The sequence below is a fragment of the Bubalus kerabau genome, chromosome 1 (assembly GCF_029407905.1).
Source record: "Bubalus kerabau isolate K-KA32 ecotype Philippines breed swamp buffalo chromosome 1, PCC_UOA_SB_1v2, whole genome shotgun sequence".
Classification (NCBI taxonomy): domain Eukaryota; kingdom Metazoa; phylum Chordata; class Mammalia; order Artiodactyla; family Bovidae; genus Bubalus; species Bubalus kerabau.
In genome coordinates, this window is record NC_073624.1 from 204,074,339 (window position 1) to 204,088,893 (window position 14,555).

Genomic DNA, 14,555 nt, shown 5'->3' on the forward strand with positions numbered 1-14,555 from the left:
AAAGTAGGCCCTTGGGTACTTGTATTACCGCCTTCTGATCTCCTCTATGCTCCTACTTTTTTCTCATTAGGTTCTCATTAGGTTTATATTTGGACTCTTAGTCTTGGTCTTTGGGTCCTTCAAACCGTGCAGAAATGATGTCATTGCCCTTGGTCCTTTGGTTTTCTCTCACTCTTCAAACCTGACCTACAAAGTGTGACTATGGAGCCCTAATCTTAATCCCATTATGAAGTGAAAGGTCATTTTTAGCATATAAAATCCTTATCCCTTACTCTAAAAAATTTTTCTTAGTGTTAAACTCTTACTCTAAAATTTAACAACTGTGCAATTTTCATGAATTTGTGAAAGCCGTATATGTTATCACCTACTGACAAGCACTAAAGACTGTATGAGAATATGTTGAAATGTGTTTAGAAATAAATTTGGCAATGTGACATGAGTGAGTGAGTTTGCTAATAGTTATTATTGATTTATAGACAAGAAAACTCTTTTGACAGACCTATTTCCCTTCTCAATAGGGACGGGAATGTTAAAGGGATCGGGAGATGAAATCCTAAAGTTTACTTGGGCAAGTTTCTATGTTTGAAACCATATCCAAATGATCTATGCTTTGAGAATTACCACATGAATTAAAGTAAATTGGCCTGTTTAAAACAGGAAAAAAAAGCCATCATCAATTATAATTTTGTATATGGTTTGAAAATATGATTAATAGTTTATCTTCCAGACATACTTGACTTACTCTGCTCAGTGTCTTAGCCACTGGAGTACTGATAAAGGAAGGAGCGATAAGAGTATTTTCAACTTGGAAAATATTTATAGTTTGCTTGTATTATAGTTATATTGGCCAAAACTTGTCTTTGGATACATAGTACTCCTGATTGTGGCCTTATTAATTTCTACTCTGGGTAGATGATCTTGAGATACATTTGGCAGTGGATTGTGACATAGTTAGGTTAAGGCAAGGTTAAAATATCTAATTATAGTACATTCCATAATTATTAGTTATTGAGAAAGCAAAGGCACTGATATAGAACCATAGAGAAATTATTCCACATCTTCTTTCTATTAAGTATAGATCTTAGTAGCAAGCAGAGATCTTCCATGAAGGGTTCGTGACAGGACAACACATTGGTAAAAATGGGAGAGACCTACCTTGTGCTTCCTTAGCACAGTTTGTTGAAGAGTTTGCTGTGCCCTCTGTTACTCAAGAAGAAAATAAATGGATGGGAAAAGCAAAAGAAATCTGGAAGATGGCATAAGAAATACAAAATTGCCATGTTGTACTGCTTCAGCCAGGCTTCCAAACTGACTCATATCAGGTACACAGATGAAGCACATCATGGAGTTTTGCAAAAAGAAGCTTTGTGAGTGTACAATGTCATGCACCAGGAAAACATGACCATCTTACCCTGTGAAATAGAAAATAGACTCTTCCTTACTTTACCAAAATTCCATTGCCTCTAGTTGGTGAGTCTGACCTGTGGGGTCTCTCTCCTTTCTAACACTGATTTGGAGGATGGGTATAACTTTTGCCTCTGGATTCCTCTGTAGACCAATAAAGTAAGTAGAAAGTCAATGTGATGTAAGAGAGTTTCTGGAATTTTCAGAGTTCACAGGCTCCTGTGAGTCTATGGAAGTAGACTCCAGAGCTGTTAGAGTAAATATACACATACTTAGTCTCCTTTTGGGTTCTCCTGAAGTCCTGGCTGTGAAACAGTCCACTGCCTGGATGCCCTGAGTCTATACCCACCCCTGGTCTCCTCTGCTACCCTGAGTATAAGCTGAGCAAATAAGATGTGTCCTCTGAGAAGAGTGAAGGCAGCCCTTCATAAGGGGAAGCTGCAACACCAGGAGATGCTGGACAAGCTGCCAGCAGGGCCAGCAAGGGGGTGATGGAGGAGGTAGATAGGAGCAGGTGGCAGGGAAGGAGGGATGAAATCATACTTGATAGTGGAAATGCAGTCAGAGGCATATCTTTGAAATTACAATTGCTTTAGAGAAGAAAGTGTGTACAGCTGTAAGATAGTAAGGAAAGATATCCAGGTTGAAGCATGTCAAGGCAAAATAGGATCGGAAAAGAATTTCTTGTCAAAATGAATTGCTTAAAAGTGTCAGGTGGTCTGACAAGGAAATGTGACGGGCACTAATACAGAGCACTGAGCACTAATAAGACAACTGACATGAGCTTGACCAATTTGTGAAAAAAATACTGGTGAAAAACAAAAGATGTAACGCTGAATAAAATGCTCTGATAAAGGACTTTATTCAACTTTTTCCCCCAAGGAAAACAGAAAATTATATTGAAATTAGATCACTCATAGCATATATAATTACTATTAACATTTTGATATATTTATTTCCTGTTTTTCTATGCATACCTTTGCTGTTTACTTGATATTCTACTATGCAAATGACTTTAGAAGCCATTCTTTTCACTTGTTATTATCCTATGTTTTTTCACAACACTTAAATTATTAGTATACATCATTTGGAACTTTGCATTATATTGTATTCTTTGACTATATAAAATTTACTTAGCTATTATCTTGTTTGTTGATGTTTACATTATTTTTAATTTATTATATGCTTTTACCATTAATGCTATGAAAAATACATTGTTCATGTAACAACTACATCTTAAAATTATGTTTTTGGTTCTAATTGCTAGATATAGAATATTAAGACAGAAATTTATTGTAAAGTCTCTTTATTTATCTGACATTTTTTATACCAGGGGTCTTCCTACATTGTTTACAAGAGACCTATCTCTTTCCTTGCTTAATGATGTTGAATATTTAAATTTCAAAGTCTTTGTTACTTAAGAGAAGAAATACAGTATCTTCTTTGAAGTGTTTTCTTTGAATACCAGTAAGGGAGAACTTTTAAAATATATTTTATTCATATATCCAGCATGTAATTATGAGAAAACACTGTGTCTCAGTAATTAAGCAGGAGCTAGGGACACAAAGGGGTTGAAAAAAAAAGTCCTTCATCTCATCTAGAGAGTGTAGATGACATAGAAAAATGAAGCAAGGTAATGAGAGAAAATATATTGGAGATGCCTATTTTTGAAAGACAAGTCAAGAAAAACCACTCTGAAAAGATGATATTTCAACAAAATATAAATGCAGTGAATGGATATAAATGCAGTGAATCAGGGGGCAAAGCATGCCGTGCAGAAGGACTAACTGGTCAGTGGCTTTGAGGTAGGCATATGTCTGCTGAAAGCAAAAATGTTAGCCGCTCAGTTGTGTCCGACTCTTTGCGACCCCCCATGGACTGACTGTAGCCTGCCAGGCTCCTCTGTCCATGGGATTTTCCAGACAAGAATACTGCAGTGGGTTGCCATTTCCTTCTCAAAGGGATTTTCCTGACCTAGGGATTGAACCCTGGTCTCCTACATTTCAGGAAGTTTGTTTACAGTCTGAGCCACCATTAGAGCAACTGTGAGGAAGATGGCATAGCGGATAGAGAGTGAGAGGCATGGGTGACTGTAGGAAATTACTTTAAAGGAGTAGCTGGGCATAAATTGCAGACCATGATAAGGAATCAGAATTTTATTGGAAAGTCTATTCTTTCCTACTGATCTGCAGCACTTCCTCTGTTGTGTATGGAGTCTGTGTATGTGTGAATCTGTTTCTGTTCTACTTCTCTGTGTCTCTATTCTTGTGCTAATGCCATATTGTCTCAAATGGTTTGGCTTTAAAATAAATCTAGGTATTTGGTATCATAGAGATTTCCATCTTGTTCTTTTTCTTCAATGATGTCTTGAGGACAATGCACTTTTATATACATTGTAAAACTTGTTAGGATCAGTAATACAACAATCACAATAAAAATCGGCTGAGATTTGGTTTGGAGTAAATCCAAGCTATAAATTGATTTGAAAGGATGGAAATCTTTAAAATAGTGAGTCTTTCAATCCATAAATATGGTACCTCTCATAATTTATTAAGACCATCTTTGGTGTTTCTCAGTAAACTTTTATAAGTTTTCTTGAAGAGGTTTTATATGTGTTTTGTTGTATTTATTGCTAAATATAATATATTTTGTACTGTTATAAATGTTATCTCTTTACATTTCTTTTATATTAACTATATATAAATAAAATCAATTTTTGTAAACTTACTTTGAATCTAGCAATTTCCATAAACTCTATTAAATAAAAAATTTGTGTGTATATTTTGAAAATCCTATATATACAATCACATCATCCAAAAATAATGAGGCTGTTCTTCCTTTTATCTAGTCACATATTTTTCATTACTTTTTATTCCATTGTCAAATGGGATAGAACCTCCAGTATGAGATCCTCATCTTATACATGAGAGATATTTTTACTATTTCATTATTAAGTATGATCTATAGTTAAAAAACAGTTATATTTAGATGAAAGAATTGATTCTATGCTTAGTTTGATAAGAGGTTTTTTATTCTTTTTAATAGCACATTCATTATAATTTTGAATTTTACCATTTTTATCACATCTATTGAAATAACATAATTTTCCATTTAATCAAATAACTATTCATTCATTGATTTTCTAATATTTAAACACCTTGTCTTTCTGACACATCATCAACTTGGTTATGACATATCATGTTAAATTTTTTCTATATTGAATTTTATTTATTTTTTATTTAAGGTTTGTTACATGTCTGTTCATAAGTGAAGATGATAAGTATTTTCTCATTTTTTTCTTTATTGGATTTTGATTTCAAGGTTATGATAGTCTTGTAAAATGAGCTCATATTATTCCTTCATTTTTCGTTTTCTGATAGGTAAAGAGGCAGGACATTTTTTTATCTATTAACTTTGGAAAATGTTCAGGAAAGCCACGTGAGACTAAAGGTTTGTTTGTAGAAGGGCCTTATTTTTTAAAATTACTGATTCCATTTCTTTAATGGTTATAGGATAATTCAGAATCTTTCTTCCCTTCTTTCTCCTTCTCTCTCTCATTTTGGTAAGCTATCTTTCTAAACAAAATTTTCCATTTTAATTAAAATTCAAAATTTATTATTATACAGTTAAAAATATCCCACATCATTTTAGTATCTGTAGTATCAAGGATGAAAATCTCTTTTTTATTCCCAATATTGGTTTATTTATGTCTTTTGTCATAATCACTCCCTTCAATGTTTGCTTATAATTATTTTTAACTAACTAAACTTTCTTTGCTATTCCCCCTTATTTTTATTTTTTTAATTTTATTTTATTTTTAAACTTTACATAATTGTATTAGTTTTGCCAAATATCAAAATGAGTCCGCCACAGGTATACATGTGTTCCCCACCCTGAACCCTCCTCCCTCCTCCCTCCCCATACCATCCCTCTGGGTCGTCCCAGTGCACTAGCCCCAAGCATCCCGTATCGTGCATCGAACCTGGACTGGCAACTCGTTTCATACATGATATTTTACATGTTTCAATGCCATTTTCCCAAATCTTCCCACCCTCTCCCTCTCCCACAGAGTCCATAAGACTGTTCTATACATCAGTGTCTCTTTTGCTGTCTCGTACACAGGGTTATTGTTGTCTTTCTAAATTCCATATATATGCGTTAGTATACTGTATTGGTGTTTTTCTTTCTGGCTTACTTCACTCTGTATAATAGGCTCCAGTTTCATCCACCTCATTAGAACTGATTCAAATGTGTTCTTTTTAATGACTGAGTAATACTCCATTGTGTGTATGTACCATAGCTTTCTTATCCATTCATCTGCTGATGGACATCTAAGTTGCTTCCATGTCCTGGCTATTATAAACAGTGCTGCGATGAACATTGGGGTACACGTGTCTCTTTCCCTTCTGGTTTCCTCAGTGTGTATGCCCAGCAGTGGGATTGCTGGATCATAAGGCAGTTCTATGTCTAGTTTTTTAAGGAATCTCCACACTGTTCTCCATAGTGGCTGTACTAGTTTGCATTCCCACCAACAGTGTAAGAGGGTTCCCTTTTCTCCACACCCTCTCCAGCATTTATTATTTGTAATTTGTTTTCTGTTTGTTTATTATCTTTTGTTATAGTCTTTAAGGATTTACCTTCTTGAGATAAATATTTAGCTCATTAATTTTCAAACTTTATTTCATCCCCAAATTCAATTCAAATTATTTTTTTTTACTGTTTTATTTTTTACTTATGACTTACTCATGAATAGTTTTCTTAATTTCCAAGAGATTTTTGGCTATCTGTGTGATTTCAGTCCTTTGGAATTTGCTGAATATTGGTTTATAACAATATTTTCAATTATCAATTTAAAAAACTCTTTCACATCTGCTTTTGTCATATATTAGTTACATTGCAACTAATGTTTATTTTGCAAGTTTGTGTATGTGTGTATATATATATACACATCTATCTATCTATCTATATATATATATGTAGTAGGTAATTATGTTTGTTATCTTCATTCCTTTTGTATTCTTTTCCCTTCTGTTCCCTATGAGTTACTGAGAATTATGTGTTAAATTCCCCACTATGATTATGGATTTTTCTGTTTCTCTTTGTAGGTCTGTCAATTTAATTTCATATATCTTGAGGTTCTGTTGTTAAGAATAAACAACATTTATAACATATCTTCCTGGTAAATTGAACATTTTATGATTATTTACACAGGCACACCTATTTTTTCATCCAGTTTATTAATTTTGTTATTTAACTGGAAGTTTTAGGCCATTTATATTGACTATAATTACTGATGTATTTGGAGTTTAGCATTTTATTTTGTGTTCTTCAATTATACATACATATATATCTTTTTCTCTTTCATTGTTTTCCTGCTTATAGATTGATTATTCATTCACTTTTTTCTTACTAGTCTAGATGTTACATACTCAGTTTTTATTATTTTAGCAGTTATCCTAAATTTACAGCACAGGTTCTTAACATGAAAATCTAAGGTGACTCTATATCTTTATTCTCCTGAAAAATACAAGGAGCATTTTATCCAGTGTCCTGGCCTTTGGGGGTCCCAGCCTAAGGCAGACTGGTTATCCAAACCTCGGGCACCACCTTGGGCAGACTCTGGGTCATTATTTCTGCCCCTGGAACTTGATGAGTTTTCTTAAGTTCAGCACAAATTGGAAGATTTATGCAAATACCTTCAGGGCAAAAGCTGTTTTGGTTCTCAGAATTTTGCCTATCCCTCTGAGTTTGCACTTCCTCCCAGAATTTGGCCTGATAGTTCTTTGCTATCTGAGCAGCTGTTCAAAGCTCTTTAAGTATATTTTTTAATACATTCTAAAATTTACCTTAGGAGAAAAGTTGGTACAGATAATGAATGCCATTAGAATGGAAAAGGAAGACTAAATTTTCAAATATATTATTTAGGTAATAACCTTTTTTATATTTGTGGCAGCTTTTTGAATTTTCATTTACCCTTTTCTTTGAGGATTCTGCCTTTAACAGGTGCTTAGAAAGGTTATTCTACCTTGTGATTAGATATTTTTTCACATTTTCTTCTAATTTGTTAGCTTTTAATACTAAATTTTTAAAATACAGATTTTATTTATTTTTGGCTATGAAGGGTCATTGTTGCTACATGGGGTTTTCTCTAGTTGTGTGAGCAGCGGCTCATTGTGCAACCCTAGATGTGGTGGGTTGGCTTCTCACTGCAGTGATTTCTCTTGCTGCAGAGCATGAGCACTGGGACAGGAGAGCCTCACGAACTGCAGCGCGCGGCTCAGTAGTTGCGGTTCCTGGACTCTAAAGCGCAGGCTCAATAGCAGTGGCACATTAGTTGCTCTGCAGCATGTGGGATCTTCCCATATCAGGGATTGAACACGTGTCCCCTTAATTGGCAGATTCTTTACCACTGAGCCACCAGGGAAATCCAATGCTAAATTTTTAATCCACCTGTATTTTTTGGTATAAAGTTCATTCTGAAGAATTAAATGGATTCTTTTCTTTCATATAGCCCTAAAAGTGAAAATGAAAGTCGCTCAGTTGTGTCCGACTCTTTGCAACCCCATGGACTATAGAGTCCATAAAATAATCCAGGCCAGAATTCTGGATTGGATAGCTTTTCCCTTCTCTAGGGGATCTTCCCAACCCAGGGATCGAACGCAGGTCTCCCACATTGCAGGCAGATTCTTTACTAGCTGACCCACAAGAGAAGCCCATATCCCTAAAAGGTTACTGTAAAAGAATATTTGTTGAAGTTATCTTCCAGTATTGTATCAACTTGTAATGCTTCACTAATTTTATGTATTTTCCTAATTTTCTTCCATTGATGTAATGGTCTATACTTGTATTAGTTCAGTTCAGTTCAGTCACTCAGTTGTGTCCAGCTCTTTGCGATCCCATGGAGTGCAGCATGCCAAGTTTCCCTGTCCATCACTAACTCCTGGAACTTACTCAAACTCATGTCCATCGAGTTGGTGATGTAATCCAACCATCTCGTCCTCTGACATCCCCTTCTCCTCCTGCCTTCGATTTTTCCCACCATCAGGATTTTTTCCAATGCGTCAGTTCTTTGCATCAGGTGGCCAAAGTACTGGAGCTTAAGCTTCAGTATCAGTCCTTCCAATGAATATTCAGTACTGATTTCCTTTAGGATATTAGTGAAGTGAAAGTCACTCAGTTGTGTCCAACTTTTTGCAACCCCATAAACTATACAGTCCTTGGAATTCTCCAGGCCACAATACCTGAGCGAGTAGCCTTTCCCTTCTTCAGGGGATCTTCCCAACCCTGGGGAGGATGAACCCAGGTTCAAACCCTGGATCAAATCCAGGTCTCCTGCATTGCAGGTGGGTTCACCAGCTAAGTCACAAGGGATATTAGTATCACACTCTTAATGACTGCACTCATAGCATATTTTAATGCCTTTAAGGCCAATCTCCATTATTTATCATTCTTATAAAAACCAGTATGTGTATTTTAAAATTTGCAATTTCAAGAAATTAATTTAATTAGAAATGATAGGAACATATTTATTTCATAACTATGATACAGTATTGTGCTTGTTGGCTCATGTATGCTTTCAGAAAGTGAAAACATTAATTACTTTTCAATACCTACAATTTAGGGTATATTATCAGCTTACCACTATAGATATTGTTAGCCTGAGGCAGACTGGAGGCACATAGTGTAGTGCACACATTTGTGAAATGTATTCACTTCACTCATTTGTTCTGAGCTCCTAAGACAAAAGCATAAAGAAAGAAAATCCAGAACCTTTTCACTGTTTGGATATATAAAAACGGGAAAATATGAGTTATGTAATTACCAATACTGATACAGAAGACTTTTGTCATCTAGTTTTCAGTTCAACAGTAGAATACAGTTCCTGGAAAATCTGATATACCATTCAGAGAACCTATTTATTTTGTAATGGTCAATAAAATAGTGTTGAGTGTAAATGGAGAATAAATGAGTTGTTCTTCCTTCTTAGAGGAAGAACGTCTAATATAGAAATTTAAAAAGTCCATTGACTGCTTTTGACAGGAGGTTAATTAAGAGATCTATTGGTGTTTATGTGATTAAAGAAGATACATTCTTTTCATTGAGGCTAATACCTCTAACAGAATAATAAATGATCTTTTCCAGATATATTAGAGCATAGTGTAGAAACTCTTCTTCACAAAAATCTTTAATTCAGGAGAAACATATTTCAGGTTCCTTTAGTTGATAAAAAAACATCTTAGGAAAAATTATGATGGATGTGTAGGTAAGCTTGCATCATCATCAGAAAAAAAAAAAAGTCCTCCATTAGGTTATTTGTCTGCCTTTAGTCTCATTTGCAATCAGCGTAGGCGCTGTATTAGGAAATCCTTTTCTTGATGTTAAATTTATGTTCAAAAATTTTAAGTGAATCATTTAAAGAAGGGCTTTTACACCGGCCCTGCAGTGAATACACTCTGGTTCCTGTAGAGAAATGAGACAGGTATCTGAGAAAGAATTTGTCTTCAAGGATCAGCATACTTATTATTTGTGACAATCAGATCTTCTAAGAAAATATGTTCTAAAATACAACACTTAGGCAAAGATTGTTTCTGAAAGAATAGGATATCTAAACTGTTGCCTTGTAGATCAGAAGGCATAGTTATTGTTACTGTGAGGCTTAATGCTATTCAAGCCACTTAAAAAAACCCAACTACCTGTTACTGTTTATTTTTTATAAAGTGTGAAAGCAAAATAATAGTTTTGAGATGTCAGTCAAAAATTTTATGAAAATTTGTAAAAAAAAAAAGTTCTTGAGAAATCAGTTACTTACTTACTTTTGATATGTCAGATAAAAATGCATTTTGAGGAAATATATAGTGTATCAAGCAAGTGTATGAAGTACTCAAGGCTGAGGCAAATACAGGACAGAAGAAATTCTGTCATCAAGTGAAAAGTTAAGAGAATATATAACCACAAGTCTAAATTATTCACTTTTTAATCATGCAGCATCTTTCTGACATCAGATTCATTCTTTGTAACAATATTATCTTTGTTTTTCTGAAGTACCTTTTCCAGAAAACTTGTTGTTAATTAAAATTTTAAGAGATCTCAATTACATAATTCACCTTAAGAAGGACAAAATCTATCCAAGAAGCATCCTCAGGTTCTCAGGACTTCAGGGAAGTAGTTTATAATGTAGAGAAGCATTTTATCCTCTACCCCTTCTGAAGATCCCTTTGAAATTTCCCCTTGGGTTGATTTTGTGGACACCTGGCTACCTCTCTATGGAGGGTGTCCAACTCTGAGAGAGATACAATGTAAATGTGACTCAACTCCTGTAGATCATGAATGTCAATTTTGAAGCTGTGAAACCATGATGATGTTGAAGAAAATAGTATGAAGAACCATAAAATAATAAAGAAAAGTGGGGTTTGAGCCAAAGAACCTGTGTCTTTGCATTTATCACATAGGGCCTTTTGGGAATTTACTGAAAAGAAAAACAGCTGGCTTGGAGAGACATGGTCTGAGTTGTCATGATACAGAGTTATAAAAAGGGTACATACATTCATAGTACAGATTTTCAAATGGGAGATGAACTGCATGTGATAATACTTCACCAAAAAGTGTATTTAAAAATCCAATACCTTAATGTTAAAAGAGATAGGGTTTATACATGAAAACCATTCATTAGAAATTTACAGTGTTCCATACTATTTATCAGTATCCGGATAAACAGTAAAACAAAACAAAACAACAAAAAAACTGCTCACATGCATTGACAGGCCTGAACTTCCATGCACTACCACCTTCCCAGGTGGTGCTGGTGGTGAAGAATCAGCCTGCCAATGCGGAGACCAAGGTTCAGTCCCTGAGTGGGGAAGATCCCCTGGAGAAGGGAATGGCTACCCACTCCAGTATTCTTGGCCTGGAGAATCCCATGGACAGAGGAGCCTGGTGGGCTACAGTCCGTGGGATCGAAAAGAGTTGGACACAACTATAGTGACTAACACTACTACTACTCCATGCACTGCCCTGACACCTTTGAGCCTCATATACCCTCCAATGCCACATCAGGTCTGCCCCTCCCTGATGAGAAAGGCTTCCATCCAGCTAGTTGTCCTGTCACCTTGACCAGTTGCAACCCATTTGGACTTCAACCTAATAGATTTCCCTTCCCTTCCTTGCCAGAGAAGCAAGACCCGTCCCCCTGTGGGAACCAGGGTCACTTCAGCCTCCTGCCACTACAAAGCCTGTTTCCCACAGGCCTTGTTGATTCACTGTGCTCTAGAGTGGCACCCTGTGTGACCCTGCACGGCAGGTGGTATCCTCCCTGCCGGCTGTGAGTGTGTGACAAAGTACCGATGTCATCTGTTCAGTGTGAGGTGTTGTGTATTTGGCCATCTCAAATCTGTTAGGGCCTGCAGTGCCTTCTTCTCTAAAAGAGTAAGTGGAGGTGGGGGTTGATAAGAATAGAATATAAACATAAAACTCCTGTGCTTCTCTGATCCTATCCTCCCAATTCAAACCAAGGTCAAATTAGGAGGTAGTCTCAAGAAGGTTTTGTTTAGTTGCCAATTTTCACAATGATTTGTGTTACTTCTCCCAGTACATTGCAATGGACTATTCTTTCTCTACCTGTGAAATATAGTTCATCGAGTTCTAATATGATAGTACAATAAAAAGGGAACAATAGAGATATCAGAGTAGAAGAAACCATAATCCTTTTTAAAATTATTCTTTGAATCCAGGCCACACTGGACAGGCTAGAAATCAGTTTCTAAGAAGAAATATTATTCTTTAAAAACAGAACTTTTACAAGCCCTTGTTAGTATGCATGGAACAGAATTTGTAACAATGTATGAAGAAAATAAATCATTCTAATATGTTTACCAAAGCTTATACTTACCAGTGACAATGAGAATGGGAATTAAGTTCATAGACTAGAGGCTGCAAACTCAAATAGTGATAGGCACCAGGCAGGTAATTAGAATGGGTGAAGCAGAGTGGACATGATATCTTGGAAACTAATTAAAATGTTATAAAATGCTGAGTAAGCCAAACAAAATACATCTGTGGACCTCATGTCCAGGGTGACCCTGAAACAACTTTTGAAATTCTACTAATTCTTCAAGGTCTTCATTGTATGCCTGTTCTTCCAAGAACCCTATTAGAGCAGAGATAATGTGAAAGTCACTCAGTTGTGTCTGACTCTTTGTGACCCCGTAGACTATACAGTCCATGGAATTCTCCAGGCCAGAATACTGGGTTGGGTAGCCATCCCCTTCTCCAGGGGATCTTCCCAATCCAGGGATCTAACCCAGACCTTCCACATTGCAGGCAGATTCTTTACCAGCTGAGCCACAAGGGAAGCCCACGAATATTGGAGTGGGTAGCCTATCCCTTCTCCAGCAGATCATTCTGACCCATGAATTGAACTGGGGTCTCCTGCATTGCAGGTGGATTCTTTACCAACTGAGCTATCAGGGAAGCCCTGATTAGAGTAGAGGAGGCCCAAGTTATTTTATATTAGAGCAGAGTCAGATCAGATCAGATCAGTCGCTCAGTCGTGTCCGACTCTTTGCGACCCCATGAATTGCAGCACGCCAGGCCACCCTGTCTATCACCAACTCCCAGAGTTCACTGAGACTTATGTCCATCGAGTCAGGGATGCCATCCAGCCATCTCATCCTCTGTCGTCCCCTTCTCCTCCTGCCTCCAATCCCTCCCAGCATCAGAGTCTTTTCCAATGAGTCAACTCTTCGCATGAGGTGGCCAAAGTACTGGAGTTTCAGCTTTAGCATCATTCCTTCCAAAGAAATTCCAGGGCTGATCTCCTTCAGAATGGACTGGTTGGATCTCCTTGCAGTCCAAGGGACTCTCAAGAGTCTTCTCCAACACCACAGTTCAGAAGCATCAATTCTTCAGCACTCAGCCTTCTTCACAGTCCAACTCTCACATCCATACATGACCATAGGAAAAACCATAGCCTTGACTAGATGGACCTTTGTTGGCAAAGTAATGTCTTTGCTTTTCAATATGCTATCCAGGTTGGTCATAACTTTCCTTCCAAGGAGTAAGCGTCTTTTAATTTCATGGCTGCAGTCTCCATCTGCAGTGATTTGGGAGCCCCCAAAAATAAAGTCTTACACTGTTTCCACTATTTCCCCATCTATTTCCCATGAAGTGATGGGACCGGATGCCATGATCTTCGTTTTCTGAATGTTGAGCTTTAAGCCAACTTTTTCACTCTCCACTTTCACTTTCATCAAGAGGCTTTTGAGTTCCTCTTCACTTTCTGCCATAAGGGTGGTGTCATCTGCATATCTGAGGTTATTGATATTTCTCCCGGCAATCTTGATTCCAGCTTGTGTGTCTTCCAGTCCAACGTTTCTCATGATATACTCTGCATATAAGTTAAATAAACAGGGTGACAATATACAGCCTTGACGAACTCCTTTTCCTATTTGGAACCACTCTGTTGTTCCATGTCCAGTTCTAACTGTTGCTTCCTGACCTGCATACAAATTTCTCAAGAGGGAGTAGGCCCAAGCTAATCCTGACCCTCTTACAGCTTTTACTGAACTATAGCTCCTTTGCTGTCTCACCATTTCCTCAGTGGGGTTTTTACCTCTCATGAGACTGAAGATCTCTGGGAAGAGAGACCATATGTTGTGTTACTTTCATTCTCCTTAAAGTGGCAGGTTTTATAAGTACTCAGTATATCATGATGATATTAATGATAAAATAATAGCTGATGAAATTAACGATAAAAATAACACAACTGAGTGACTGAACTGAACTGAACATTTATAAAGTTCTTTCCATGCGTCTGACATTTCTATTAGCTTTTACATGTTAATTAATCTCAGAGCAATCTTGTAAGGGAGATTCTACCATCATCTCATTTTGTTGTTGCTCAGTCACTCAGTTGAGTCCGACTCTTTGTGACCCCATGGACTGCAGCACGCCAGGCTTCCCTGTCCTTCACCATTTCCTGGAGCTTGCTCAAATTCATGTCCATTGAGTCAGTGAGGCCATCCAACCACCTAGTCCTCTGTCATCCCCTTCTCTTCCTGCCTTCAATCTTCTCCCAGCATCAGGGACTTTTCTAATGAATTGGCTCTTTGCATCAGGTGGCCACAGTATTGGAGCTTCAGCTTTAGCATCAGGCC